This window comes from Rhincodon typus, chromosome 2 (genome assembly GCF_021869965.1).
Source record: "Rhincodon typus isolate 14 chromosome 2, sRhiTyp1.1, whole genome shotgun sequence".
Taxonomy (NCBI): Eukaryota; Metazoa; Chordata; class Chondrichthyes; order Orectolobiformes; family Rhincodontidae; genus Rhincodon; species Rhincodon typus.
Window position 1 is genome coordinate 114,303,482 of NC_063333.1, and position 16,535 is coordinate 114,320,016.

Consider the following 16,535-nt stretch of genomic DNA (forward strand, 5'->3'; position numbering starts at 1 on the left):
CATTTACACTGGTCAAATCAAATTGGTGAAGATTGGGAAACGAATTTGTAGAATGTTTCTGTGAGCTTCGTGGAATATTTCAATCTTTTGTAGAACAACTAGAGATAAAACTATTTAAGTACAATATTGTGCAATGAGACAGATTTAATTAGAAATCCCATAGTAAAAGATACTCTGTGATAAAGTTTGAATGTGACAATAGCCTTGCAATTAAGCAAAGCCAATTAGAAAGTTTAAAGTGGGAGAATTGGCTACTGTCGATTGGGTAAAGAAAGTGAGAAACATTTAAAAAATATATAAAGTGCTCAACAAAAACACATTCCATTAAAAAAATTCATTTTACTTGGAAATATAGTAAAAGACTAAAAGAAAAGCCTTATAATGTTGCAAACATTAGACATCAGCATGGGAACCCTCAACCAATGGAAATAGAGTAGATAATGATAAACTATCTTTTCCTATTATCTTGAAGAGTTTGATCAAATTATGGCTTAACCTTCTAAATTCTAGAGGAAACAGGTCTAATTTGTATAATTTCTCCTGAAACTCTTAAAATCCAAGTATAATTCTTGTAAACCTATGTTCTACTCCCTCCAAGGCCAATACGTCCTTCCTAAGTTATGGTGTCCAGATCTGCTCACAGTTCTCCAAGTAGGGTCTAATCTGGGTTTTGTATAGCTGCAGCATAACTCCTGTATCCGAATACGCCTGTCCTCTAGACATAAAGACCAGAATTTCATTAGCCTTTTGACTACTTTCCGTACCTGTTTGTGGCATTTGAAAGATCTATATACCTTAACCCCTTAGTCTCTTTAGAAATCCATTGTATCTAATTTCATACTGTCTAGAAAGTAGCCTTACCTATCCTGAATTGGTCCAAAATGGATAACCTCAAACTTGTTTACATTTGAACTCAATTGCCACAATTTTCCTCATTCACTTAGTCTTTCAATATCTCATTTTAATTTTATGCAGTTGTCCACAGTGTACAATGCCACCTAACTTTGTGTCATCAAAAAAATTGGAGATATGACTTTTTATGCCATTATTCAAGTTGTTAATAAATGTGAATAATTGAGGCCCTAACACAAAACCTTGTGGGACACCATTGATCACATTGTGCTAAATTGAGTACCTAGCCATTATCCCTACTTTCTGTCACCCGACATTCAACCAGTTTCTCAGCCATGTCAATAATTTGCCCTCAATTCGATGGACTTGAAAGTTAGTTAACAGTCTGTTTTGTAGGACTTTATCAAATGCCTTCTGGATAAACAACATTCATAGACATTTCCCTGCCCACTATTTTAGTCACCTCTTCAAAAAAATTCAATGAATTTTGTTAAGCGTGACCTACTTGTCATGAATCATAACTGTATTGAGGTAGCCAAGACAAAAACTTAAATTTTATTGCCATTTTCTGTAATTTTCCAAGTCAAAAGGTTTTGTACTATTTAAGTGTACACTTGCAATGTCAAGGCATACATGGCTATGGGAAGAAGTGCTGGAAAATAAGATTAGAATAATTAGGTGAGATAACAAGGTATAGAGCTAGATCAACACAGCAGGCCAAGCACCATCAGAGGAGCAGGAAAGCTGACGTTTCAGGTCTGGACCCTTCTTCAGAAGGTTGTTTTTGACTGACGCACGTTCCACAGGATGAAGGACCTTTTTCTGTGTTGTAGACCTTTTTGATCCTGTAATGTACTTTTACAAAAACGTGAATAAAGAATATTTTTGAAAAAAGAAGTCGTAGGAAAATTGCTGGAATCCATTATGAAGGAAACCTTAATCATACACTTCAAAAATCATAGTTGAATCAAACAATTTATGAAAGGGAAATGGTGGTTGGCAAATTTATTAAGACATTTTCAGGAAGTAATTAGTAATACAGATAAAGAAGAATCAATACATGCAATATTTTACAGTTTCCAAAATTCAAAATGCACAGGCATTGAGCTGAAGTCATATATTAGCAGTAATAGATGCTTGGTTAATGAGAGGAAATAGAGAATTGGATAAGGATATTTCAAGTTGACAGGCTGTAACAAGTGCTGTGCTGGGATACCAGCTTCTTGCAGTCTACATTAAATACTTGGACAGGGAGACCGAGAGTAATATATTTAAGCCATTGACAGTATAAAATTAGGTGGAAATAGAAGTATGGAGGAGGACATAAAGAGGCTGCAAAGATTAAATGTATAGGTAATAAGGTAGCAGATGGAGTATGATGTACAGATGTATGAGCTATTCATTTTGGTAATAAGTTTTGTAAGTATTTTTTAAAATACGTAAAATTTCAAATTTTGATTTCGTAACACTTGGGTACAAGACTATATGAAACAGGAACAGGAATAGGTCTTTCACCCCTCAAACCTACTCTGCCATTCAATGGGATCATAGCTGATCTGATATTCCCCACATCCACTTTTCTACTCTTTCCCCATAACCTTTGATTCCCTTACTGATCAGGAACCTATCTATCTCAGCCTTAAATACATTCAAGAACTCTGCTCCTCCAGCTCTCTGTGGCTAGAAGTTCCAAAGACTTGCAACCCTCTGAGAGAAGAGATTTCTTCTCATCTCAGCCTTAAATTGGCAACTCTTTAGTTTGAGACAATGCACTCTGCTCCTAGACATTGCCATAAGGGGAAACATCCTTTCTGCATTTACCTTGTCAAGCCCTGAGGAATGGTATATGTTTCAATGAGATCACCTCTCACTCTTCTAAACTCCAGTGAGTGGACTCCTTATCTGTTTATCTTTTGCTCATATGACAATCCATCCACACCAGGGATCATCCTAGTGAACCTTCTCTGAACTGCTAACAATTAAATGTTGTCTTTCCTTAAATAAGGGGACCAAAACTACTCACAGTACTCCAAATGTAGTCTCACCAACATCTCGTACAGTTGCAATAAGACCTCCCTACTCTTATACTCCAGCCCCCTTGAAATAAGGGCTAACATTCTATTAGCCTTCCTAATTACCTGTTGCACCTGTGTAATTCTTTACTACAGGTGGTTGTTGAGGTACAATCACTAAGGCGGAGATAGGCAAATTTGTAATTCGTAAGGGAATCAAGGTTTATGGGGAAAAGGCAAGAGTTGAGGGTATCAGATAAGCCAGGATCTCATCGATGGGTTGAATGGCCTTATCTTTTATTACATTTGGATTGGGTTCCTATATTTAAGGATAAACTTTGATTGGAGACAGTAAAGCAGATTCACTAGATTGATTTCTGTGATGAGAGGGTCGTGTTGAAAAGCTGAGTCATATTCTCTGGAGTTCAGCAAAATGATGGGTGATGATGCAAGATTTTTTTAGGGGTTGACAGTGTAGACACTGAAAATGATGTTTTAGCTGGTTGGGAATCCAGAACATTGGGTGGATAATTCAGAACTCAGACGGAACTCTGTACTCCGTACTCCACAGGGCAGATGAGATGGTCAAATTTTTGGCCTCTGGGGGAATCAAGGGATATGGCAAGCGGACAGGAAAGCAGACTTGAGGCAGTAGATCAGCCATAATTATATTTAATGGCAGAGCAGACTCAAGAAACATTCTCCTGCTCCATATCGTACATTCGATCGGGGCCTGTTTTGTAATCAATTGGGCATCAGTTGAACATTTTGATTTTTCTTCTGTTATTCTACTTCCTGCCTTCAACCAGGCTATATCTTACACGAAGATGTTTGCTGCCTTCTCTCCAGTCAGATTCCATGCTTATTCTATCACGTTAATTCCCTGCATGATGCCTTTCAGATTCTTCTCTCTTGCTCCATGCCGTGGTTCTTTACATTCTGGTCAATTTCTTTTTCGTCGGGTTTGCTGCTCCATTCGGTCGGGGTTTGTTCTCTGCCGATATTCTGCTGCGTTTGTCCGAGTCCTGGGGTAGTGGGCAGCCGCAGGTGTGAACGGAGCAGCCCGGGCCGCCATCTTCCCGCTCCCCAGATTCCGGCCGGACGGGATTGACCGGCGCACACAGGAAGATGGTGGCCCTCAGGGAAGTAGGAAGCAGCGGCCAAGGGACGAGGGAAAGATATACCAGGTTTCTAACTTTATAATTCCTCTCTCCCTTCTCACTTTTATCAGCTTGCCAGCTTTTTATCCTTCACTCCCTGTCCCTTCCAGGGACTAAAACTCGGTCATTGTCTCAGTAATGTAAATAAATCTCACAGTTTAAACCACTATCTACCCATTGTGTTTGTCTAACGGATTTAGGTTGAACCCCGTCAGATGCCCATTTAGTGAAGGAAATCTGAGTGAGAGATTGACGGAGAGAGGAGCTCCCCAAGCAGCCTGAGGGACTGGCGCTGCTGCTGCTGTCCCACTCTCGTACCCATGGCTCCTGACTCCCCGATATCCCGAGCCTGCCTGGCCCACTCCATCCTTCACTCTTTTCCCCCGGCCCCGGGAGAGGAGCTACTCTCTGAAACATGGGAAGGTTTAGCGGAAGACGTAGATTTTTTTGTTGTTTTCTTCATTTGACTGATTTTGTGTTTGTAGGTTCCCAGAGAACGGCGGCTGCTTTCAAGAATTGAAGTGCTCAGATGACCGACAAGTGCAGAAAGTTGCGACTGGTAAGGGATATATCCAGACTGTCAATATTTATATCTTCTGTGCGCTTGTGTATTGGAGTTTACACAATATAACGGTTCTGAGGGGGTGAGTTACAGTCCTACATTAGAATGTTAATGCGTCTTATAAATGTGTAAAAATGAACATAACACCTTATTTTAGCTCAGTGACGTGTAGAGTAATTACTTTTTTGGGTACAGTTAACTTTCTTTTGAGCTTGCATTAATTCGTGTGGTTTAAATGGTATTTTTACAGCATACAAAATATTTGCATTTCTATTGTGCGGCTGTGTATCGATTTTTATTTCCTGGACCATTACTTACTATTGTATTCTGTCACATAAAATGACATTTATATTGTGATACTATACATTCAATCTTACTGTTTACTGCCTATTTTGAATTGTGAAAACTTAATCTATTTTTAAGATTGCATCTCAACATAAATACACTGTTACTATTGAAATAGGTACAAGCTGGTTTAAATTTAAATTTGGGAGATATAGTTGTTTAAAGAAATGAAATGTTTCTTCATTCCAGTGCAGTGCGTCATTGTAAAATGTTTGCAAGTTCTTTTATGCTAGTACTTTGACTCTAGTATACTTCCTACTTGTACTGAACAAAATATTACCTAGAAAATAGGTCACACTGCAGGTAATCTGAAACATGAATTACAGTATTTTTGCTTTGCCCGAGCTTTATCATTTATACATTAACAGTCTACATTAATAGAATGCCTCAGCATCATGACAATCTTTCTCCTCCACAAATAATGCTAGAGTAGCGAGTAAATAATCCTCCCACCCAGTTGTAGAGCTCCCATGATCTAAAGTGCCACGGTTATTTTTCCAGCTTCTTAGGCGTATTGGATGGTAATGAAAATCGCTAAGCAACTAGACTAATAATGACTCTGGGCAGCATGTCAGAACAGAGATGCTTAGCTTGTCCTGTCTCCTCAATCAGCATGTACTCTCATTTAGATGATCTTTAAAGAGACAAAATATGTAAAATGACATGTGCTGATGTTTCTCAGTATCCCGTACAGATTTTTTGTTAATGCATAACTGATTGAAAGTGTGCCAACATGTCATCAAGGATCTGATGTTTGCTGATCAAAACAATTTTTCTTTTCAAATACCATTGAATCTCCACAAGGTTAGTTTGTACAATTTCTGCAGACAGTGCTAATGTATGGATGCTCCTTTCAAATTTCTGATTCTAGTTAGTTTAAGTAATTGTAGATAAGGAAACTAGTACAGTTGTTTGCCTAAATTTTTAAGTACAATTTCCGGAGGTTTTTGTAATTTATAAACAAAGTTTGTTTTAAATGTCGCATGTGGACACCATTTCAGAATGCATCGCTACTGCAAGCTGAAGTGATGAACTCCATCAGGATACATTCATGTTTTGAGAGTCATATATTTCTTCAATGAAGCACTAAACAATAATCTGATTTGAGAAAAGCTGCATATTCTTTCTGCCATAAGAATTCGATCAAATTTTTATAAGGATTACTGTTCGTACTTGCCTGTGCAAATAAGTAAAATTATGTGGTCCAATAAATTTAAAGGAAGGCTTGAATTTGTAAAGCAGCTTTCACAGCCTCAGAATTACCCAGATGGTGAAGTGCATTTGAACTACAATTACCATTGCACTGTAAGAAACAGGGCAGCTAATTTACACAGAACAAGATCTTGCATACACAAGGTGGTAAAACTAGATGATGTGTTTTAATGATGTTGGTTGGGAGACAAATATTAACAGCCACATTAGGGAGACCCCCCTTGTTTCTTTTTAAGATAATGCCATGTAGACCTGTGCACCATAATTAAGGTGATCATTGAGGTGGTGAATGAGTGGGGTTCTTGACCTAATTGGTAAAGAACAATGCTGTACAAAACAGTCAATTATTTCTAATAGTAAAGCACCTTGTACAAACATGACAAATTTGAATAACTTTGGCATTGCACATTACAATGTGTTTTTGACATTCCCATTTTCAACCCACCTATTGGTTTTATGCTTCATCATCATTCAGTGCTTCATCAACTTTTAGTTAATTGATGTTGTGAATTTGCTTGCTCTCTGATCTGCTTTCAGTTTGAATTTGGTTCAATAGATGCCTCTCCCTGTGATTGTACATTAGCTTTAACTACAAAGTCAAACCATATGAAAAATGTTATGAAATGTGAAAAAGTTCTGTCAAACATGTTTCATCTGGTGAAGTTTATTTTTGTGGAGTTATTCCTGAATGGCAGGCTTGGGTCACTCCTCCTTATAATATTGTCAAAGTCTAATATATAACAATAAACTTAGTTGGGTACCCTGGCTAAGTTGCGAATAGGTTAGAACTTTTTTTTTAGCTTTTCTGTAAATTGTATTGCATTAATTGCATAATTGTTGAGAATGCAGAGAGCCATTGCTATCCCAGTATTTAAGAAGGTTTCAATTTTCTAGTTCAATTTCCTTCATAGTAGAAAGGTAGCTTCTAAAACTTAAGTTTCAAGTTGTTGGGTTTTGAAGGAGGAGAAAAACTATTCACTCTGGTAAGTGGCTGTTGCTGCTTGTTGCTACTCCTGCCAGGAGATCTACTGTCATGATATGTCATACATGACTGTCTTATGCCATCCTTGTGCATCCATTGTTTGCTTCTCTGGAACCACTTTGATATGTCATTCCACTACACCTAGATCAATGAAAGATCATAAATTTAAAATAATTAACATCAAATATAAAGGGCTGATGAGAGATTTTCATTGAGTTGGCAGAATTTGGAGTGCCCCAGTGTAGTGGATGCTGACATTATTAAACATTTTAAAAGAATGTCAGATGGACACTTGAAAGATTAAGAACTTGAAGGGTGACAGATAAAAATAAATGGTGGAAATAAGCACAACTGGTCCTTCAAAGAGTCTGCATAGGCTGAATGGACTGAATGATGTTCTTCTATGCTGTAAACTCCTTTGATTCTTATATACCTATGAGCCTAATGTATGTTGTAGGGGAACGTCGTACTGGCAGTGTGACTAAGCACTTGGACATCTGAACTGGATCTGAGGGAGCCAGCATGGATGTGTAGATGATACATTGTATGTAATGAACGAAATTGAATGTTTTTGAAGCAATCATTAACTGTTAGATAAGGGGCAGTTGATGGATATTACCTCTATAAAACAGTAATAAGGTTCTAGATAAGGGCTTGCTCAGAAAAAAAGGTAGGATGTATAATTGGAGGCAGCTAATTGGCATGTGTAAGAATGTGGTTAGTGGTAGGAGACAGAGCAGGATTAATGTGTATGTTTTCCAATTAACAGTGCAGTCAGTGATGTTCTCTCAGGAGTCTCTACTGGGGCATAGGCTCTTCTCTACAGTTTAGATGACTTGGATGAAGGAATACAGTCATAAATCCAAGTTTGCTGATGACATTAAATTAGTTGATACAGTATATAGTGTAGGTAGGAACAGATAGTTGTAAAGCAGCATTCAGTGGCTAAAATTGTGGCAATTGCAGCCTAGTGCATGGCAATGTGTGATCATCCCTTTTGATCCAAGATGGATCAAACAAGTTTCTAAATGACAATTAGCCAGGAATTGAGAGTAGAGGTTCAGGATCCATACAAAAATCACTCAAGCTAATGTATAGCTTTGCAAAATAATTTAAAATGCTAATGGAATCTGATCATTACTGATGGAAATTGGCATAGTAAGTTTTTCTTTGATTATTTAAATCTCTGCCTGAACTCCATTCAGTTTGGGCATCACCTCAGGAAAGAAATATTATTGGTGGAAGTGAGGTGCAGGTTCAACCGAATAATGTCAGGGATAAAAGGGTTAAATCATGAGAGTAGGTTGCACAGACTTTTTTTTTTAATGTCCTTGGATATAGAGTATTAAGGAGTGATCTAATTAAGGTATTTAAGACAGTTATTTTTCTCTATCAAATCCATTAACTATGTACTCTGGTGAGAGAATCCAGGATGAAGTGGCATACCTTAAAGTTAGGCCATTCAGGGTTTATATCACAAAGCATGTCTTGCATGCCAACCGTGGCTCAGTTGTACACTCACTCTGAAGTCAGAATGTTGATAGTTCCTATCTCACCTCGGAGACTTGAGAACAAAAATCTAGGCTTGTACTCTAGTGGTGTTCTGTTGGAGATGGCATTTTGTGTATGCTGCACTAAGCGACATCCCATTCCCCCCCTGTTAGGTGCAGATCAGCAACACTTTCACAGAAGAGCAGGGGGTTTATTCCAGGTGTACTGGCTAATATATTAATATTTCGACAAACATCACAAAAACATTGTCTGGATTTACGCATTACAGTTTGTGGAAACTTGTTGAAAATTGCCTATTTCATACACTACAACAGAGATTTCACATCGCAAGAGCTTTGAGACATTCCTGGTTGCTGAAAGGTGCTATTGTAAATGTAGTCTGCCTTCACACAGATGGCAGTGGAAATCTGAAACTCCCATCCCCAAAAACTATTGAGGTAAAATGATTGAAAATTTCAAAGCTAGTTTAATCTAACTGAATGGCAGATTTAGTTTGAGGAGTTGAATGGATATTCCTGTTCATATGTTCAGTGTAGAAATTATGTGCTGTGTTATCAGTGCAATTGATAGAAATATATTAGTATTCCACTTGCATCGGTTCAGCATTAAGCCAATGTCACCTAAATATATGCTCCATTTTAAGTATTTTGTCATTTGTTCTTGATATTTCATGGTCACCATTTCTCCCAGGTTTTGTAATAAGCATTTTTATGTTTAAATTTTGTGAAGTTTCAGATGTTATGATCATTCACCGTTCACCTCCAGTGGAAAGCTTTTGTAATATCCTTCACTATCTGACACATGGTTTTAATCAAGTTGTTTACCCACTATAATATTAACCTCCACATTTTCCAGATTTGTTAATGATATTTACCTAGCAACAATAAAAATGTTAGTTTCAACTTAAGTTTCTTGCATTTGCCCACACAGTGTCGTGAGATCTTCTGGAACTTGACAAGAGCTCTACATTATGAGAACAAAAAGCTGCACTTCTGATGGAGCTGTATCTTAGGAACGTATACAATTTGTAGCATGGAAGCAGGCTATTTGATTGAAATGATACATGCTCACAAAAGTCATCTTCCCTTTTTATTTAATCCAGCTCTTTAACATTGCCATTTGTTCCTTTCTCCTTCAGTTAAGGCTGAGAAGCATGCCGGTGCAGTTGAGGGAGGATTGCACTTTTGGAAGTGCCATTATTTAGATAAGATATAAACTCGGTGCTACCTGCTTGCTCAGGTGTCTCCAAAGCACACCAGGCATGACCTCAGTTAGAGTCATGGAAATATTTCACACGGAAACAGGCCCTTTGTTCCTACTCTACTATGCCGACCAGATCTCCAATGTAATCTAGTCCCATTTGCCAGCATTTGGCCCATATCCCTCTAAACCCTTCCTATTCATGTACCCATCCAGATGCCTTTTAAATGTTGTAATCGTACCAACCTCCACCACTTCTTCCTCCAGCAGCTCATTCCATACGTGCACCACTCTCTGCGTGAAAATAGGTCCCTTTTATACCTTTTTCCTCTCACTTTAAACCTATGCTTTAAACCTCTAGTTTTGGACTGCCCTGCTCCAGGGAAAATACCTTGTCTATTTACCCTATCCGTGTCCCTCATGATTTTATAAACCTCTTTAAGGTCACCCCTCAGCCTCCTACGCTCCAGGGAAAATAGCCCCAGCCTATTCAGCCTCTCCCTATAGCTCAAACCCTCCAATCCTGGCAACATCCTTGTAAATCTTTTCTGAACCTTTTCTAGTTTCACAGCAACTTTCCTATAGGAGGGAGAACAGAATCGCACACACTACTCCGAAAGTGGCCTAGCCAATGTCCTGTACAGCCACAACATGACCTCCCAACTCCTATACTCAATGCGCTAACCAATAAAGGCAAGCATACAAAACACCTTCTTCACCATCCTATCTGCCTACGACTCCACTGTCAAGAAACTATGAACCTGCACTCCAAGGTGTCTTTGTTCAGCAACACCCCCCAGGACCCTACCATTAAGCGTATAAATCCTGCCCTGATTTGCCTTTCAAAAATGCAGCTCCTCACATTTATCTAAATTAAATCCATCTGTCACTGGCCTGTTGGCCTGTCTGATCAAGATCCTGTAGTATTCCGAGGTAGCCTTCTTCACTGTCCACTACACCTCCAATTTTGGTGTAATCTGCAAACTTACTAACCATGCCTCCTATGTCCACATACAAATCATTTATGTAAATGACAGAAAGCCATGGACCTTGCACCGATCCTTGTGGCACACTGCTGATCACAGATCTCCAGTCTGAAAAGCAGTCCTCCACCACCACCCCATGTTTTCTACTTTTGAGCCAGTTTTCTATCCATATGGCTAGTTCTGTCTATATTCCGTTTGATCTAACCTTATTACCCAGTCTACCATGAGAAACCTTTCGAATGCGTTACTGAAGTCCATATTGATCACATCCACTGCTCTGCCCTCATCAGTCCTCTTTGTTACTTCTTCAAAAAACCCAACGAAGTTAGTGCAACACGATTTCGCCCACACAAAGCCATGTTGACTATCCCTAATCAGTCCTTATCTTTCCAAATACATGTAAATCCTGTCCATCAGGATTCCCTCCATCAACTTGCTCACTACCAATGTAAGGCTTACCGGTCTACAGTTCCCTGGCTTTTTCTTACCACCTTTCTCAAATACTGGCACAACGTTAGCCAACCTCTAGTTTTCTGGCACCTCATCTGTGGCTATTGCTGATACAACTGTCTCAGAAAGGGACCCAGTAATCTCTTTCCCTAGCTTCCCACAGAGTTCTAGGGTACACCTGATCAGGTCCTGGGGATTTAACAGTTGTTTGTGGATTACAGGTTTGTGGCTCATTTAGGCCGTTTGTATGTTTTGCAGATTTTAGTTGAAAAAAACTATCACCAAAGCTTTATGTTTTAAACAATATAGAAAAGATAATTTAATATACATCTGTTCTCAAAGTTATTTAAGATTGACAGCATTATTATAAATAACACAGAAGAATTTATAAATGCACAAGAATAAATGATGTTTTTAACAATGAAGGTGAGATCAGTTTGCAATCTCATTACAGGCCTGTAATTTGGTTGAAGATTCTCTTTCTGAAATAAAGGGGTTGAAAGCTTGGAAGTTAGAATCCATCAGCTATGATAGTTTCTGTAGTAAAATACTTGGTGGTTGCCTGTACAGGTGGACTCAACAGGTCAGTAGGATTTGGAGAGGACAGATGGAAGGTTTCTTCTTCCTCACAAGCTCTGTGGTCATGGAACTTAGATTGCCTGGACTAGTTCATCAGAACGGTGGTTGATTCCTGTATGCATTCCTCGCTGTGTTCCCTGTGCTTGAGAATCCACTCCATTGTCTTTCAGATCTGCCTAGTGGTAATGTCATGTGACTCATAATCCTGAAACCCAGGCTCTGGTATTCTGAGAACATGGATTGACATCCCATCATGGCAGGTGGTTAAAGTTGATTTCAGCAAAAATCTGGAATTAAGAAAGCTAGCCTAAAGGCAAAATGTAACCACTGTTGATTGTCGTAAAAACTCAACTGATAGATTTTCCTAAAAGGGCATTAGTCTATCACTCTTGCTTAGTCTGGCCTACATGTGACTCCATACCAGCATTAATGTGGTTGACTCTTAACTGCTTTCTAAAATGGTCAAGCACGTTATTCAGCTTCAGGGTAATTAGGGATGGTCAATAAATGCTGACATACCCGACAATGTTCATATCTCATGAACAAACAAAAAAAATGTTGCTCATAGCCTGTCTTTGGAAATCAAAATTGCTATTCCAAAACTGTTGAATCGTTTTTCTAATTGGGTATTTAGGTGCCGAGGGCAGGGGTACAGACCCAATCCGCTGCCTTTTAGTTAAGGTATTATTAACTTAGCCATTAGCCATGACGTGTTGTGGTGAACTAGGAAGTGCTATTCAAGGCCCCAGAGAAAGCATTGTCAAAGAGTTTTCTGTTTTTGTGGTGACATTAATAGAATTTAAAAGATTTCTTGTGATTTCTTCCTGAGATAAGTAGAGTCTGTTTCCAATACAAGCTGATAAACTAGAAGAGTAGTCATGTGATATCTAGGAACCATTTTTGTATGAATCTGTATCTGTTTTGAAGATATGTATTTTATAAGGAAAGATAATCTAATAATTTGACAGGTTATGACAGGTGGATGTAAAAGATTCATTGACACTATTTTAAAGAAGAGCAGGGAGATCTCCCTGGTGTCCTGGCTAATATTTATCCTTCAGTGCTACAAAAATTGATTATCTGGTCATTATCACATTTTGTTATCATATTATCATGTTTCCTACACTTCAGAAAGTATCTCATTGAACTATAAAGCTCTTTGAGATGCCCAGTGTTTGTGAAATGCACATGTAAATTCGCATTTTTTTTCAAACTTTGTGTACTTATTTAGCCTAGCCTTAATTTTACCTTTGCAATTAGCCTCAAATACTCCTGCCTTTCCCTATCATTCCACATTCACACAATTTAACAAAGACATTTCTCCTCATTTTTTTGTTTGGATTTATTAGTGACTGTGTCAGTTTTAAAACTCCAAAATATGTGCAGTCCACATTGACATGTTCAGGAGATGCTTTCTTCTATAAAGCCAAAAGTTTTAAAGTAAGAAAAGAACTTGCTCGTGTCTTTCATGACATCCCAGAGTTCTTCACGGTCAGCTTAATGTTTTTGAAGTGCAAATCATTACTACAGTGTGGAGAAATGAGACAGGAAGTCTGCACACAGCAAGGCTCCAAAAAAGTGACCAAGTAATCTTTTTATTAATCTATTTTTCTAATCAGCCTGTTTAGAGATGTTATCATATGCCTCTGAAGTATAGTCATAAAGTCGTAGAGCTGTTACAGCATGTAAACAGATGCTTTGGTCCAACTCGTCCATGCCGACCAGATATCCTAAATAAATCAAGTCCCATTTGACCATATCCTTCCAGATCCTATTCATATATCCATCCAGGTGCCTTTTAAATGTTCCAATTGTACCAGCCTCCACCACTTCCTCTGGCAGCTCATTCCATGTGCACACCATCCTGTGTGTGAAAATGTTGCCCCTAGGTTCCTTTAAATCTTCCCCCTTCACTTTAAACCTATGCGCTCTAGTTTTGGACTCCTCTACCTGGGGAGAAAAAAAGCCTTGGCTATTCACCCTATCCATGCCCCTCCTGATTTTATAAATGTCTGTAAGGTCACTCCTCAGCCTCTGGCGCTCCAGGGAAAATAGCACCAGCCTATTCATCAGACTGTCCGTATAGGCCAAACCCTCCAATCCCAGCAACATCCTTGTAAGTCTTTTCTGAACCCTTTCAAGTTTCACCCCTCCTTCCAAAGCAAGGAAAACCAGAACTGCATGCAGTATTCCAAAAGTGGCTTAACCAACGGCCTGTACAGCTGCAACATGACCTTCCCACTCCTATGCTTGATGCACTGACCAATAAAAGCAAACAGACTAAATGCCTTTTTCACTATCCTTCTACCTGTGACTCCACTTTTCAAAGAACCGTGAACCTGCACTCCAAGGTTTCTTTGTTCAGCAACACTCTCCATGACATTACCGTTAAGTGTATAAGTCCTGCCCTGATTTGCCTTTCCAAAATGCAGCAGCTCTCATTTATTTAAATTAATCTCCATCTGCCACTGCTCGGCCCATTGGTCCATCTAATCAAGGTCGCATTGTACTCTGAGGTAGCCTTCTTTGCTGTCCAGTACACCAGTGGGACTTGAACCCAGGCCTCTTGGTCCAGGGGCAGGGACACTACCATTGCACCACAAGACGGTCCCAAATAGTCTGTTTTCTTTTAATTTAACTTGTGTTTCTAATCATCCTGTTCAGAGATGTTATTATACACCTCTGGAGCAGGTGGGACTTGAACCCAGGTCACTCGGTCCAGGGGCAGGGACACTACCATTGCACCTCAAGATGGCTTCAAGTAGTTTATTGAGTGACAAGTTTCAGTCAGAACACCTGAACAGCACATTTATTTACTGCAAATAATGATGTGGATCATTTGCTCCTTGAATAAATAGACTTGGATTGATATCTCATTTGAAAGACAGCAACTCTGACAGGTCAGCATGCACTTAGTATGACCAGAACTGTCCAGTTAGATTAAATGCAGAAATGAGTGGAATGAGACTAGATCCCACTACCTTCTAACTCTCAAGTAAAGTTGGTAACAGTGAGCCAAGGCTGTGCCAAAACATATTGCACTGATTTTAGATCAGACTTTTTTGCCAACATTTTTCAATTTAATGTCAAAGCCAAAATTTCTCTATCAGTTTTGCTGTCCCATTATGCATTTGTAGACTTTGGCACTACAAGGTTCTGTGGAGTGTGCTTGTGCCTCTGTCTCCCAAATCTGTTGCCATTTTGTTTTCAAATAATTTATTCATTCTCTGGCAAAGGACAGTATCACAGTTGAATTTCGTCTTGTTAAATATACTCAAGGGTATTGCAAAGCTATCAAAGTTCTGGGGTGAGCATTCAATGCAAATTGCTTATTTTTCTCTTGCTTTCCCTTGATGTTTTGTTCTGCAGCAATTATAGATCAGATTAACTTTTCCTTAAGCGTAGGTGTAAACCATCTCCTACAGCAAACATGATTCTGTTATCTCCAGCTCCACAAATTGAATGCAAAGGTAAAATATACTTAATTTTGGAGAAGAGGAATGTAATTTAACTGTAAACTCCTTCATGTTCGATTTGTCGACCTATGGAGAGCACAGACCATTCAGACAATCTTTTGAATCTTGCTGCCACCCTTAAAGCTTTGTTCCTGTCCATACACACCTCTGTTAAGCTTTTCAAAATGTGAAGAATAATATCATGTTGCACTGACGGGTGTGAACATTTTGGGTTAGATTCCAGTACAATAGTGTCATTTTATTTTTAAAAAGCTTAACACTTAGTAATCAAATAAGGAAATATTCTTGAATATCATGAACTTTACGTGCACTTGATAACAGAATCTAAGTTCCCAGGGACTTTTTTTTAAACTCTTGGATATTCCCCTTCTACCCTGCAGTAGATACTGAAATGAGGGTTAAACTGGTGAAGGGCAGACTCCATAAAATTGCTGGATAAGAAATAGACACCTATCTTTAATTGCATGAAAGAACATCATAATAGTTATAAGCAGCAAAAAAGATCTGTGCACATGCTCAAAGTATTCAAGAACATGAAGTTTGTCTTTCTGAAGACAAAGAGGAGTAAGATGATGGAGCAAGTGGTATGAATGTTTTGTTTTGTAGAATCACAGAATTGTTATGGCACAGGAAGAGGCCATTCAATCCTCAAGTCTGCATGGGTTAAATTCGACTAGCTGGTGGGATCTGAACTCGTGTTCCCATAGCATTAGCCTTGACTTCTGGATTGCTAGTCCACTGTTCTTATCTTAATATAATTATCTCTTTGCTTATCTATTCTCAGACTTTCAGGATAAAGTTAATATTTCTATTTAGTCAAGATCTAGGGGACAATGTGCTTAACATAATTATGCTCATTATGAAATTAAAGTAATTTGATACAATACAAATGGAATGTATACCCCTCTGCTGAGGGAAACCAGGGTGGAAGTTGACTAAACTGTAAGGCATTCTTTTGCAACTCTCATCGACAAAGATACAGAATCAGCAATAACTTTTCTAGTTAGACAAAGATAACTGTCTTGTTTTGGACCTGCAACCTGATGATTTATAGCACTTGTTAATCTATTCAGCTAAAGTGGGATATCTAAATTTGTGTATGATACTGAAAAGTGAACTATCTCAAGCATGAGGAGCTGGTTGAAATTGCTGTAGTCTGAGATAACGAGGTGTAGAGCTGGATGAACACAGCAGGCCAGGCAGCATC

At 38.7% G+C, this 16,535-nt stretch overlaps 1 long non-coding RNA gene across 1 annotated transcript; it reads left to right on the plus strand.

Moving 5' to 3' along the window:
• The first annotated feature begins 1,384 nt into the window (after positions 1-1,384).
• On the plus strand, positions 1,385-9,869 carry LOC125487023. The gene is made up of 3 exons (XR_007265599.1): positions 1,385-4,051; positions 4,510-4,583; positions 9,568-9,869. It is a non-coding gene; the product is annotated as an uncharacterized LOC125487023 (long non-coding RNA).
• Positions 9,870-16,535: the final 6,666 nt, after the last annotated feature.